The sequence below is a fragment of the Lissotriton vulgaris genome, unplaced genomic scaffold (assembly GCF_964263255.1).
Source record: "Lissotriton vulgaris unplaced genomic scaffold, aLisVul1.2 SCAFFOLD_361, whole genome shotgun sequence".
Lineage (NCBI taxonomy): Eukaryota > Metazoa > Chordata > Amphibia > Caudata > Salamandridae > Lissotriton > Lissotriton vulgaris.
Genome location: NW_028243767.1, coordinates 1,123,669 through 1,137,099, shown reverse-complemented (window position 1 = coordinate 1,137,099; position 13,431 = coordinate 1,123,669).

Below are 13,431 nucleotides of genomic sequence, written 5' to 3'. Positions count from 1 at the left end.
TTGTTAAATTCGTTTAAGCTGTCATCCAAGCATGCAACCATTCAATATAAATGATAACCGACAGAAGAGATAGTCTACTAAAGTTGCCATGTTTACTGTAAAACTGTTAAACTTTCTTCGAACTGTTTGTATATCTTCCTGTGGAAAATGAAGACATATTAAGTTAGAAATTAATTTTTCGGTTCCCCATCTATCAAGTGGTGTACCAGCTCTGAATGACTAGTTGGTCTGATGATCGCTGACACTGCTATGGCTTATACGCGGAGCCTATGACCCAAGTACTCAAACTCCCCTCTTACTTGAATGAAAAGCTCTGGTCAACAGCCCAGAGGAAGACTAGAACATGGGTCAGGAAACTTGGTTGTCCTCCCAAAAAGCCAGTTCCAGACTGGAGAAATGAAGTAAAAGTCTCTTGTTGCTTTGAAGTGAAACACAATGAATACTTATGTATGCTTATGACCTGCCTGAATTTGCTCAAAAACTGTAAGAACAAACTGCTGTGTATTCTGCCATGATGCTGTCTAGAAGAGGAGTTTCCCCAGACCCGACTATTTATTTCACTGCCCAGTCTAAACCAAAGACCAACAATAACAAGGGCCGGTCTTGCCTTGAGAGAAAAGTAACCTACATTGTTCCTGAGCTGCCAAGTGTGAGGGAAAGTGTTCAAGACACCTACACAGTGAAACGCTTCTGAAATGAGAGTTGCCAGAGATTTCTCCTCCACCTTTTCACAGCCTCACTTTTGCATTGTCTATCAAGTGGAGTGTTTGTACTCACATGCTTCTCCAGTGGTACAGTTGCCTCATGTCCTATTGTGAAGATTGAAGTACCACATGGTCATCGATGCACTAAAATGCCAGTGGGAGTAGAAGTGATATCACACACCCTTCGACCTTAATGACATCACAGTAACAGGCATCATCTGACCCATTACCCTAAATCATTCAGAGGAAGTGTTTTCATATGACCTTGCCCCAGATGTTATCATGGTAATTAACACATGTCTTGTTTAGATATCACCTATATTAGGGTGCTGACATTATCTTTAAAAGTGAATCTTTAAAAGATAGTACATATTTGCCCTGAATTGTAGCAAGTGGCGGGGCCTGGCCTTTTCCAGGACAGCTCATGGGGAAAGTTTTGAAAAAAAGGGGTCAATATTGTGCATTTTAAAACACAGTTTTCACATAGATTTGACAAAAACACATAGGCTCTGAAAAAGCACTCGTAAATATTCAAGTCATTTCATGGTGTGTTAAGCCAATAACTGCTGACCGGCCACAGGAGGTGAGCCCATATGCCATGGGTGACCCCTTATGCAAAGATATCCACTTAAGTCAAAAATATACAAATAACGTGCCAGTGCCAGAAATTTGCTAATAATGCTGTCCATGTACCATGAGTGACGCTTTTGTCAGATATCACCTCTAATATATTTTTTACAATGCAAGAATTAGTAGTAGTGTCTAAGGAGTCTCACCTCATAGAATGTACAGATAAACTAGGCAACCAGATGTATGGTGAATTCTACAAATATGCCCAACAGTTGAGAAATTCTAAAGGTGCCACTAATACACAGGGACTAACCACAGTCAGTGTGAGATACATTACAACATCATTATACCTCCGCACTCTAAATGTTATATAAATCCAAATATAGAACCTAAATAAGTAGATCTCACGAAAACAAATGTTCAATATTTCACAGGCAAACAACAGAGATGAGTTTGTACAAAAAACGTATTTTCTTTAATTTATGCAGGTATTTCAAAAAACATAACAATTTCCGTCAGGACTGTGTAAACCCCTTTTTCATAAGCAAATACAAATAAGAGAATTTTGTACAAGAATCATAATACTACACGGTCCTGATCGGTGTGCACGAGAACAGCTGACACGTGTTTCGTCACATCCAGTGACTTCCTCAAGGCAATCTAAGATTGATTTGATAGCCGTAATGGTGACCCTGCTTCATCATGGACTGTGCAGAGCCTGATTAGAACATCAAAGTCCATCAATGATCACAACATTTTATGCATTGCCCATTGCCCATAGGGTTTACACCAGGGGTCTCCAACCTTTTGTGTAGTGAGAGCTACTTCTGGTCAGTGAAAATCGTCGTGAGCTACTAAACCCCAATCAACTCGCGCATTTTTCCGAGAGACCTCCCACGCCCAGTTTCATTGACGTTAAACCTATTTCTTCAGAGCCCATACTGTTGTTTGTACACAATAACACTGAAAGAAAAGACTCTCCATGTGTGCGGTTGGCAAACCGGTGTACGACCTTTCAATTAATAATAGCTTCAAAATCAGGACCGTAAGGTGTCAGAACACTTTAAATGACACAGATTTACACAAAGACAATCAATCAGTGAAATGTTACATAAGACAGAGGACAAAAAGGTATAGGAGTCACAAGTCATCCATACTGGTATGCAGGATAGTTTAAAAGTGCTTGGTCAGGGGAGACAGAAACATAGAATTTTTTTAAACCCCCCTAACTCCTAACAACACGGTTGGGGGATTCTAATAGGAATTGATTTCTTCCCAAATTAACCTATTTTGCAACAACTGGGGGAAATCATAATGGTCCAGCCCAGGCCAGCCAGCCTATACCTTGCAGTTTTCATGCAGCTCTTTGATAAGTTACTTGCTCACTGTTCTACATTAGGATTTTAACCCAAAGAGCTAGCTAGCAACAATCTGCACCTTCTTTGCAGCAGGCATATTGACCCTCTGTGCTACCTTACTGTGAGTAAAAACTTCCTTTGTATTGTAAGTTTACAAATGACACACAGATTTCTCTCTCTGTTTCAAAGAAGTACATTCATCATCCTGTTTGACATTTTTATTGTTGGCAGAAAGGTGTTGGAGACCAGGAACGCAGTAGCAGGTGTTTTCTATATTTATATTGGCACCCCCACACGGAGTCAGCCTTAGCACCCGGTGGCATAGGTAGCGCCGCCCTAGCTGCAGCACAGTACATGCAAGGACTTTTAATTTGAATGTCAGCTGCCGCTGTGCTTCATTACTGTTAAGGCAAAAGTTAAAGCACGGTGGCAGCCGATGTTAAAATCAAAGGTCCTTGCATGCTCTGAACTGCTTTCACAGTCATGCAAAGACAAATATATAGCGCAGTGTAGTAATCAATGAAATCCTTTCAGTGATTACTTCACTGCGCTATATATTTGCCTTTGCATGACTGTGAAAGGAGTTCAGTGCAGGCAAGGACCTTTGATTTTAACATCGGCTGCCACTGTGCTCCAACTGTTGCCTTAACAGTAATGAAGCAGAGCGGCAGCTGACATTCAAATTAAAAGTGCATGCAAGGACTTTGAATTTTAACATCGGTGCCACTGTGCTTTATTATTGAAGGAGGCACATCTAATTATAAAGTGCAGTGGCAGACAACGCTAAAATTAAAAGGCCTTCCAAGCACTTAATGCTTTTTAGCCAGCAACTCGGCTCATTCATGGTCAGGGGGCCCCTCTTTCCTCACAGCTGCTGAGAGGCCCAAAAATGGAAGATAATCAATGCATGGAAAACACAATTGGCGCGTGACTTCGAGGAAAAAAATAACGTTCTTCAGGCAACAAGAACCTTCCATTTTATTACATCCACTGCCACAGTAATATCGGCCCGGCCCCAGTGCCTGAAAAGACTTTTTAATTTTAACGTTGCCTGCCACTGCACTTTATTACTGAAGGCAGATCTAAAGTGCAGTGGCAGACAACGCTAAAATCAAAAGGCCTTGCAAGCACTGAGTGCTTTTTGGCCGGCGACTCGGCTCATTCAGGGTCAGGAGCCCCTCTTACCTCAGAGCTGCTCCGGCAGACTCAAGAGCGTGGAAGATGATCCGAAGCGCGGTGCCAGCATGGAAAACACAGGTGGCTCGTGATTACAAGGAGGAAAAACGTAACGTACTTCAGCCCGGCCCGCCCCAACTTACTAGAGCCAATCAGAGCAGATGGCTTGTGTGAGGGCGGACAAGGGCAGATTAGTTGTGAAAAAGGGCTGAAAGTTCTTAAAGAAAACAATGGGATACAAAATAAAATTGCAAATGACATCGTAATAATTAAAGAGCAGCGCGAGCTACCCTCAGAGGGTCGGGGAGCTACCGGTAGCTCGCGATCGACCTGTTGGAGACCCCTGGTTTACACTCTGTAGGCAGACATAAGTTCAAAAGATTAGGCTCAGGTGCTGTCACTGAAGAACTTTCCGTATGTCCTTTATAAGCCAAATCGCAACAGTATTTAAATTACAGGACCAGGCTGTGATAGGCCCCTCACATCTGCACCTGTCGTCCGTGACAATGGGCTCCCAATTTCATTATCAGCAAAGGAAGACCGGAGAGATTCCAACCATATTTTTGCTCCTGTTGCAATTTGGCAAGTAAACTTTGGAAGACATACAGATTCCCGGGCATACGAATATGGGAAACATGATCATTTACTGGGACTAATATATCCTTGAAACTGTATCGGGATTTCAGCAAACACTAAGGTTAAGACGATTGGTAAAAAATACCGTACATTGCGACCTGACTTATATGGGACATATGGAAAATTCTTCGGTAACAGCACCTGAGCCTGTTCTTTTGACCTTCTGTCTGCATACAGAGTCAGAGTGTAAACCCTATGGGCAATGCATAATATTTTGTGAACATTGATGGACTATAATGTTCTAATTGCGCTCTGCACAGTTGATGAAGAAGCAGGGTCACCATTGCGGCTATCCAATCAATCTTAGAGAGCCTTGTGGAAGTCACTGGATTGACGAAACATGTGCCAGCTGTTCTCATGCATACCAATCAGGACCATGTATTATTATGATTTTTGTACACAATTCTCTTATTTGTATTTGCTTATGAAATAGGGGCATACATAGTCCTGACGGAAATTTGTACTTTTTAAAAATACCTGCAAAAATTAAAGAAAATAAGTTTTTTGTACAAACTCATCTCTGTCGTTTGCCTGTGAAATATTGAATATTAGTTTTCATGAGATCTACTTATCAAGGTTCTATATTTGGATATATATAACATTTAGAATGCCGGGGTATAATGATGTAATCACCTCTAATATATGAGGCCTGCATTTTGTCACAATACGCTACAAGAAGTAACTCTAATGTGCAATCAACATTTAAACCGGGGTGACCCATGGCAGTAAATTTCTTCAAATATGCCAGTGCCAGCATTTTTCCACGGTTGCCCATATGCAAAGATGTACCTCTAGAGCACAATTTTACCATGGTTACCTGTTATGCTAAAAAAATACATCCAGAATGCCAGTGCCAGTATTTTTGACAGAGGTGCCTTTCATGCTAAAGAATTGACACCAGTATACCACTGTCAGCATTTTTGTCATGGGTGCCTCTATAAATCAAGAATCATCTTCAATATGCCTGGGTCAACAATATACTCACAAGCACAACACCACATACTTCGGCATGCTCACTACATTCAGTCAATCATACCCACTCACTCTTTCATTCTTATCCGCTTGCACTTATTCAATTCTACTTACTCTCATGCATTCACACTTACCCCCCTCACTTGCCTGCACTCACTCATTCTTACTCTGACTCGATCATGCTTTCTCATGCACTCACACTTACTTTTACTCCCACTTCCTCATTTGCACACACTCACTTATTCTCACTCACTCTGATTCTTTCATTCTCATTCCTTCACAGTTTTCTTACTCACATTCACTCTTATTCACTCATTCTGTTGCACTCACTCTCACCCATCCACTCACTCATTCTCACTCACTCCCTCATACTCATTCTTAATCATTCTTACTCACCCACGCTCTCTCACTTTCAGTCACTCTTACTCCCACTCATTCTCACTCACTCTGAATTCACTTACTGACACCCAGTCTCACTCATTATTTGTCACTGACACAGACTCATTTTCATTCACACACTCAAATGCTAACACATAGAGACCAACACGTTTTCATATATGCACATTTCCTCTCTCACAGAAACACACTCTCAACAGCAAGCATGCACACAGCATATATTTAAAATAATTGTTTACTTGCCTGAGCTGCCAGTGAGGTCTCCATTTTTTGTTACACTAATAGAAAATAATAGATTATTACTAGATTATTATTCACAATTAGTATAATAAATAAAAGGTAGAAAAAGGAGGGCAGAGCCCCAAAGCCTATAAGGGAGAGCTGCCCCTGTGTTCTTAGACTAATTTGGTACCTTTGGGGCTCAAGGTCGGAACGGCAGTGCCAGGGGTTGCAATTACAAACCAGGAGTCACAGCTGTGACCCCTGGAAACCTCTAAATGACATCCATGCACACACTCTTTTTTCTTGAAGCTCTGACTTGTGGAGTGCGCCCGGTGCTCAAGAACAGCAGCTGCTTCTGTCCTAAGTGATCAAAGACACGCTTGTGCCCAGAGTGTTCTTGTGATACACTAATGGAGCCTGCCATCAGCTAAGACAACTGTGAGCACATGGCAGAAAGCTATGCAGCTGCTTTATGAGACCCAACCTATTGGCACATGCATCTGCGGGAATTGGTTCGGGAGCTCCAGAGCAATTGGGGTGACCAGGCTCTACAGGTGTCATTTAGTGACGTTTACATTTGGTGTTCTAGGGCACCCTACTTCTGGCCTTACTACTACAGCCAAAACTGAGCAAGAAGTATGCCCCTTTAGTGCTTTTACCTCAAGAGAGCCAGTGGCGTAGCAAGGTCAGGTGGTACCCGGTGCAGAACATTTCTTGTCAACCCTGGCTTGACAAAATGGCAAAAATATGTGTTTAAAACACATGTTTATGGGGGTGTGGCCTAACAAAGCCATGATGGCAGATGTGTGCTAGGTGAGCTCCGTCCAGCCTAGGCGAAAATCCTCCAATTATCCTGCTTCTCCGATTTCTGTTCCAGTCCTGGATCACATCCCAGGTGGGGGCGCGGGGGAGCTGCGCTTTAAGCCCTGCTTTGGGTTTGATTGCTGCCTGGAGCAATGTGGCGGTGGCGGCCCGGCTCACGGCCTGTGGGTGGCTGGGTTGCACCGTGGTCTGAAGCGGAGTGGGGCGACTGCAGGACGGAGCGTCCCATACCTGGGACCCCCTCTGGAGTGCTGAGGACCTTCGCAGACTGCCCGTGCAGTGAGGGGTTCTGGCGGTGGTAGCTGCCAGGTTCGGGCCGCTGCCACTTCAAGTGCAGTCATCTTCTTTCCTGTTTTTTCCCCCCCCACCCCCTCGGGCAGCTGCTGGGTCGTCGGCAGGCATATCGGGCCACGGGTGGAGCAGTGTGAGGCCGTGTCCTGGGACCTGCATACATTTCTGGGACGCTGGGTTGGCGCTGCCCCCGGAACCTTCTCTGCTCTCCATTACCAGGTGGGCCTCCCGCTGCTTCTCTCCCCTTCTGTGATGCGATACACTCGCTCGGCAGCCATTTGGGGTGGCGCGAGTGGGCTGAGTGGCTTATGGACTACGCAGACATCGGGTGCCTTGGCGGACCTCGCCCGCTACTGGGATTGCTGGGGGGTGGACTGCAGACCCACTTGAGGGCGAGGTGTGGGATAGCAAGGGGCTCTGGCGGCTGTGACTACCCGGGTCGGGCCACCGCCACTTGGCGTGAGGTAGTCTCCTTCCCTGCTTTTTCCCCGCACCCCCCCGGGCAGCTGCCGGGTTGTTGGTGGCCATATCAGGCTACTGGTGGAGCAGTGTGAGGGTGACGCTGTATCGTGGGACCCGCGGACATCTCTTGGACGCTGGCCGGCATTGTTCCCGGAGCCATATCTGCTCTCCGATATCAGGTGGGCCACCCGCTGCTTCTCTCTCCTTCTGTGGTGCTGTGCATTCCTTCTGCGGCCATTTCGGGTCGTGCAAGTGCGCTGGTAGGCTTACGGGCTGTGCAGCCATCGGGGGCCTTGGCGGACCTCACCCACTACTGGGATCATTGGGGACAGGCTGCTGACCTACGTGAGGGTGAAGTGTGGGGTGCGGGCCCCTCCCCCCAGATTCTCATCAGAGAGTTCCATCAGCCACAGGCACTCGCAGAGGTGTAGCTACCCTGGGGGTTGGTGCAGGGGGCTTTAGTGGACCATAGTGTCGCCCCGGTCATAGACAGCGGCCTGTAGGCACGAACTGACCGGTGTTGGGTTCCTCGGGCCGCCCCTCCTTGTGGGCGGTCCCATATTTGGGGGCCAGGTTGGGTCGCTCATTTGCAATTCTGTGGCCCTCCTCTGCTTCATACTCTCCCTGGACTGGGGGGTTGCGACAGATTGGCTCGCCCACGGGAGCGAACTTCCCCTCTATCGTGCATGGGGGCCCATAGTCTACCGCTGGATCAGCGCGGTGAATGGACTTGAAGATAACCTGGGAGTCACAGGGCTCAGTGGCCGACATGACAAGTGACCAAACGGGCGGGGGCTCGGCCAAACAGAGCATGCTCGACAAATTCACAGGCTCTGGGGCCCCTGCGGCGGCACCTGGGGGGCCCAGGGAGACATGCCGAACAACGCCGCACTCATGGCTGCTATTACGCAGTCCAGGGACATTCTAGACACTAAAATTGGAGCAGTCGGCTCCAATGTCATGCTCCTATGGTAGGATTTGCGCAACGCAGTGACACGCATCACGGAGGCCGAGTTACGGATCTCTGGAGTGGAAGACAAGGTCACCATCCTGCAGAAGCGGGTGACTTCACTGGAGTCCACCCACCGTGGTCTGGCGAGACGAGTGGAAGATGCTGAGGGACGGGCTAGGCGTAACAACCTCTGCTTTGTAGGCTTACCTGTTGGCTGCGAGGTGGGAGACATGGAACGGTTCCTAACTCAGTGGCTGGAGGGCTGGCTCCCACCCAGAGTCATTGTCTCGTTGTTTTGTGATGGAACGTGCACATAGGGCCCTCATGCAGAAACCTCTGCCTAGGGCTCACCCGAGGCCGGTCATTGCAAAGTTGCTAAACTATTATAATTGTGACGATATTCTCAAACAGCCCAGGGCCAAGGAACCTCTGCTGTTCGATAACGTTTGCATCCTGATCTTTCCCACTATACGAAGCTGGTCCAGCAAAGGAGACAATAATTTCTGGCAGTCAAAGCCCGCCTTAGAGATCTTAGACTTCCATATGCCCTGCTGTATCCGGCCCGCCTTCGGGTGGCCTATCAATCCCGCACCCATTTCTTTGACACGCTGGAGTAAGTTTTTCAGTGAACAGATGAAACGGTGAGACTGCGTCCTCATACACCTCCCAGGTTGGAATCTAATGCTTCGTCCAGCGAGGCAGCTTGGCCCAAGCCGAAGCTCAAAGGAAATAGACGCTCCAGATACAGACGCTGGTCTCAGTCCTACAGTGTATCCCCCCGGGCCTGGTCGGCCTCTGGCCAGCACGCATCAGCTTCCTAAGTGGAGGAGGCGACTGCAGTCCAGTGTGAATTCTACACCATTGCTCTGATTGGAGAAGCCCAAGCGACGCCGGGTTTCTCTGTTAACCTTCTCTGACGGAGAAGAGTGCCTGCTTACTATGGGCTATAAGTTGGGGATCAATAGGTCGGGGTGCGCCGGGACCTCCTGTTGGGGTCTGCAGGCTGCACCCCCGTGGCAGGTACTTCATCATTGTTGAGGTATAGGGTGGGGGGTTGTTGGGTTGCTGTTTTTGTTCCCTGATCGCACTATGCTTCGTTAGCATTAGGCCTCCTCCCGCACACCAAACACCTTTTTCTGCACCAGCACTCGACACCAGGGTATTCCATGACAGCCCTGTTAGATAGTCCAGGGGTGCCCCCTGGTACCCTTCGAATTGTAAGCTGGAATATCAGGGGGCACAGGATAAAATCAAATGCGGGCCATACTCCAACAGGCAAAAAGGGCCCATGCTGATATACTCATGCTGCAGGAAACACATCTTCAAAGGCATTATGCCTTCAGTGGCATGGCTATGTCCAGGTGTTCCATTCCAGGTTTGTGAAGGGGTCACTGGGTAGCAATCCAGATCCACTGCCGGGTTCCATATACACATTCCAAGACGTGGGCTGACACCCAAGGGCGGTACTTGTTCCTTCAGGGCACAATTTGTGAGGAACCTATGGGGCTGGGTTGCATCTATGCCCCTCCCCAACTCTCATGGGGCCTAGTGGAGCGACTTATGACCTTGTGAGCAGATATAGCAGATGTCCTTGGTTGGAGGGGACTGGAATGGTGTGATGGAGGTGATCAGGGATTGCTGGAGGCCCGGGGATATATTGAGGTCCGTCAGCCCACGAAACTACATTCTCTGGTGTTGGGACTGGGTTGGGTGCACCCTTGGCGCCGACTACATGGGGATGTGCAGGGATACACTTATCTCTCGTCTTTCCACTATTCCTATTCCCTCTTGGACTATCTGTTTGTTCCCCGGGTGGCGGCGGACAGAGTGGTCGAGGCAGATATCCTTTCACGGGGCCTGAAGGACTGGGCTATTCTAAGGCCCAGCGGTGCCAGGGAACAACACCTGAAACCTTCGTGGGTTACCTGTTCCGGCGTACAAATCACAGAGACACGGGACACTTCCTTCGGCGTCAAAGATCAGCGTTTATTTACTGCAGGAATACAGAGATCGCAAGAAGTACAACGAAGTGTAGGTTCCGAGAGTCTGCTTCGAATTGCAAAAGTGGATCGCTCCTTTTATACACATTTTCATCATTGCCCAACATGGCGAACAAAAGGTTACAACTCAGTTCCCACAGTAAACTTCAAAAGGGTTGCATTCATGTTTTCAGAAGCCCGGAACATAATTACAGTAGCATTGCTGGTTCCCAACTGGAAAAGCACGTTATCTCCACATTAAGCACATTCCATTCTGGCTGTAAACGAGTTAAGAGAAGGGACAGAAACAGGTGTAAGGAAGACAAAGACAGACAACAGATTGAAAAGAGTGTAGGGGGCAATATCGGAAGCGTGATCGCAGGATCAAAGGATTTGAGCCTAACGCATGCACGGCAGAAACAATAGACCGGCACGGCAAGATGAGCCTCGAGCGGAGCCATCTGCCTTTGCCGTGTCATCCCCCTAGTCATAAAGACACACTCAAAGGGATATGCATCTTCCGCAAGAGCTTGGGAAACCCAGGGTCATGAAGCGGACATTGTCCGTTCGCCGGCTACGTGAGGGCAAGAAACAAAATGGATGCCGTATCTAAAATGGAACCCGTGGGTTCAGATGAAGAAACCCACGAATAAAACAAATACTGCAAAGTAGAGTAGCGAAAACGCGTACACCCACTAAACTCGTCATTTGTGGTTCGTAGATACCGAACTCGTCCATATTCGCACAGGCCCAAAACGTCATTACGATTCTCACGGAACCTCAGACGCTCCTTTTTCTCTCATGTAGGCAAGCACTAGTCGATATCAGAATCGATTTCGATATTCATCAGATCGTTCAGTTGTTGTTGGAACATCATTCTATCCATCAATGTCTCTTTGGTAACAGATGGCAGTCTTATACACGTTGTAGCACAGAGGCCACATAAGGCTGGACCACACTGTACACAAAGACAACACGTGAACAGAAACGTCACAACAACTCCTACAATCATCAGAATCTTCCAACCCCAAGTCGATATCAGACCCCAAAACCATCCTAGAAGCGTCCAATTACCTTCGTCCACGTGTATGGACTCGGAGATTTTATGCAACTTCGAGATGGCTTGATAAACAGTTGGAGCGTTATCAGGAATGAAAATACAGCAGCTCGAATGGATCACCTTGCACACACCACCGCTATCTGCGAGAACAACGCCTAGAACCATACGGTTCTGCAACGTCATAAGTCTATCCGACTGAAGCTCTGCTGTCAAATTACCAAGAGCACTTGCAGTTATGTTAGCAGTCGATTCTACCACACGAGTCAACTGTCTCAGGTTCCTACTATTAATCATAGGTCCCCAAAACGGCAGGAAACCCTTAAAGAAGTCTCCTGCTTCTTGACCGGGAGTGTCCTCTTCGCTAATAACGCCTCTCACAACTCTAGTCTTGTGATAGTCTGAGGCAACTGTAAAAGTCGGTGGCAAAAGATTCGCAATATAGCAGGTACCCAAGAAATCATGGGGCAACCATGTATATGCGCGATCATAACATACAAAATAAGTACCCTTGGCAGTCAGGAAAACAGGGGAAGAGAGCATTGGTAAAACATACGTTTCAGTACAAGCACTCTTCCCAAGCTGAGCTCTCGGATTTCGACCAAGACCTTGCAGGCAGAAACGACCAAGGTGGGGTACGATCCAAATCGGAGACGAGCTCTTAAGCTGTCTATCACCCACTGACATACTATACTCAGCCTCACTCAAATCCTTGTATGCTCGCACCTCTTCCTCTGGAATAAGCGATGCATCAAAAATATTTCTATCTAAGTCGGCAATCGCTATCGCCAAAGACTTGTGGTACGGGCCGGGACCAAGGTCTGCAGAGCGTGGCTCTCGACGGGGGTAGGAATCTAGTGCACTACGGAACATAGTTTGAAATGCTCGAGCTGACCCCTGGGTGCTGTAAGGAAGAACCAAATACGGAATACCTTTATGCATGGTATGTGGCATTAACCCACACACCCAACAGTTGGTAGTATTCATCACCAATTGATGTTGATGAAGAAGTTGGACAAAGGAGTTGTTCATAAATTCTGCACGTCTAACCTGTTCATGTTGGGGCAGAAGATGAAAGGAATGTGGAGAAATAGTGGGAACAGAATTCAGATCATGAGAAGGAGAGGTAGGCAAAGTGGAAGGTAATAACGACTGAACCCCAAGATACACTCCACCCACCAATAGCATAGAAACAGTTAGGAACAGCATGAAAACCTGAAACAAAAAGCATTTTGTTCGCAAAACCTTATGCAGTTTGGATCTTTGCGCCGACATCCTCTTTACTTCTGATAGCTTAGAGAACTCCATCCTCTAAAAACCGTCCGCAACGTTCTTGACGAACTTCGTTCTGAGTAGCGATTATCAATTCCCAGGAGTTCCCAGGAATCGACAAAAGTAACCGACCTAGTGAAGGAGGTACCCGCACGGCCCTACGGTCAACCCGGATGATAGGCTCTAATCAGATAAACATTCAAATTAATATAAATCTCTTAGCTGCACAGAAGAAGAATACACATAACGTATAAAACAAGAATTTAAAAAAAACTCAAAATCAATGAAAAAATGCAAATGTTCGCAATGTTCGTAGCAACAGAGAGGGGGTAATGTAAAATTGAAAAAACAAAAAGGAATTTTTTATTAGTCCTTGTGACGCGATCGAAGAAAATATCGACTTTTTCCAGGCCGAGTTTGCTCTTCAAACAACGGTTCAGATGGCAAAACAGTGTTCGATCGTTCAGGTGACAGTTCAGAACTCGAATTCTCCAATGCTGAAGACGTAGGTACAGTTCCAGATGATTCAACAGGTGTATCTGACTGAACTGAATCGTTCTCT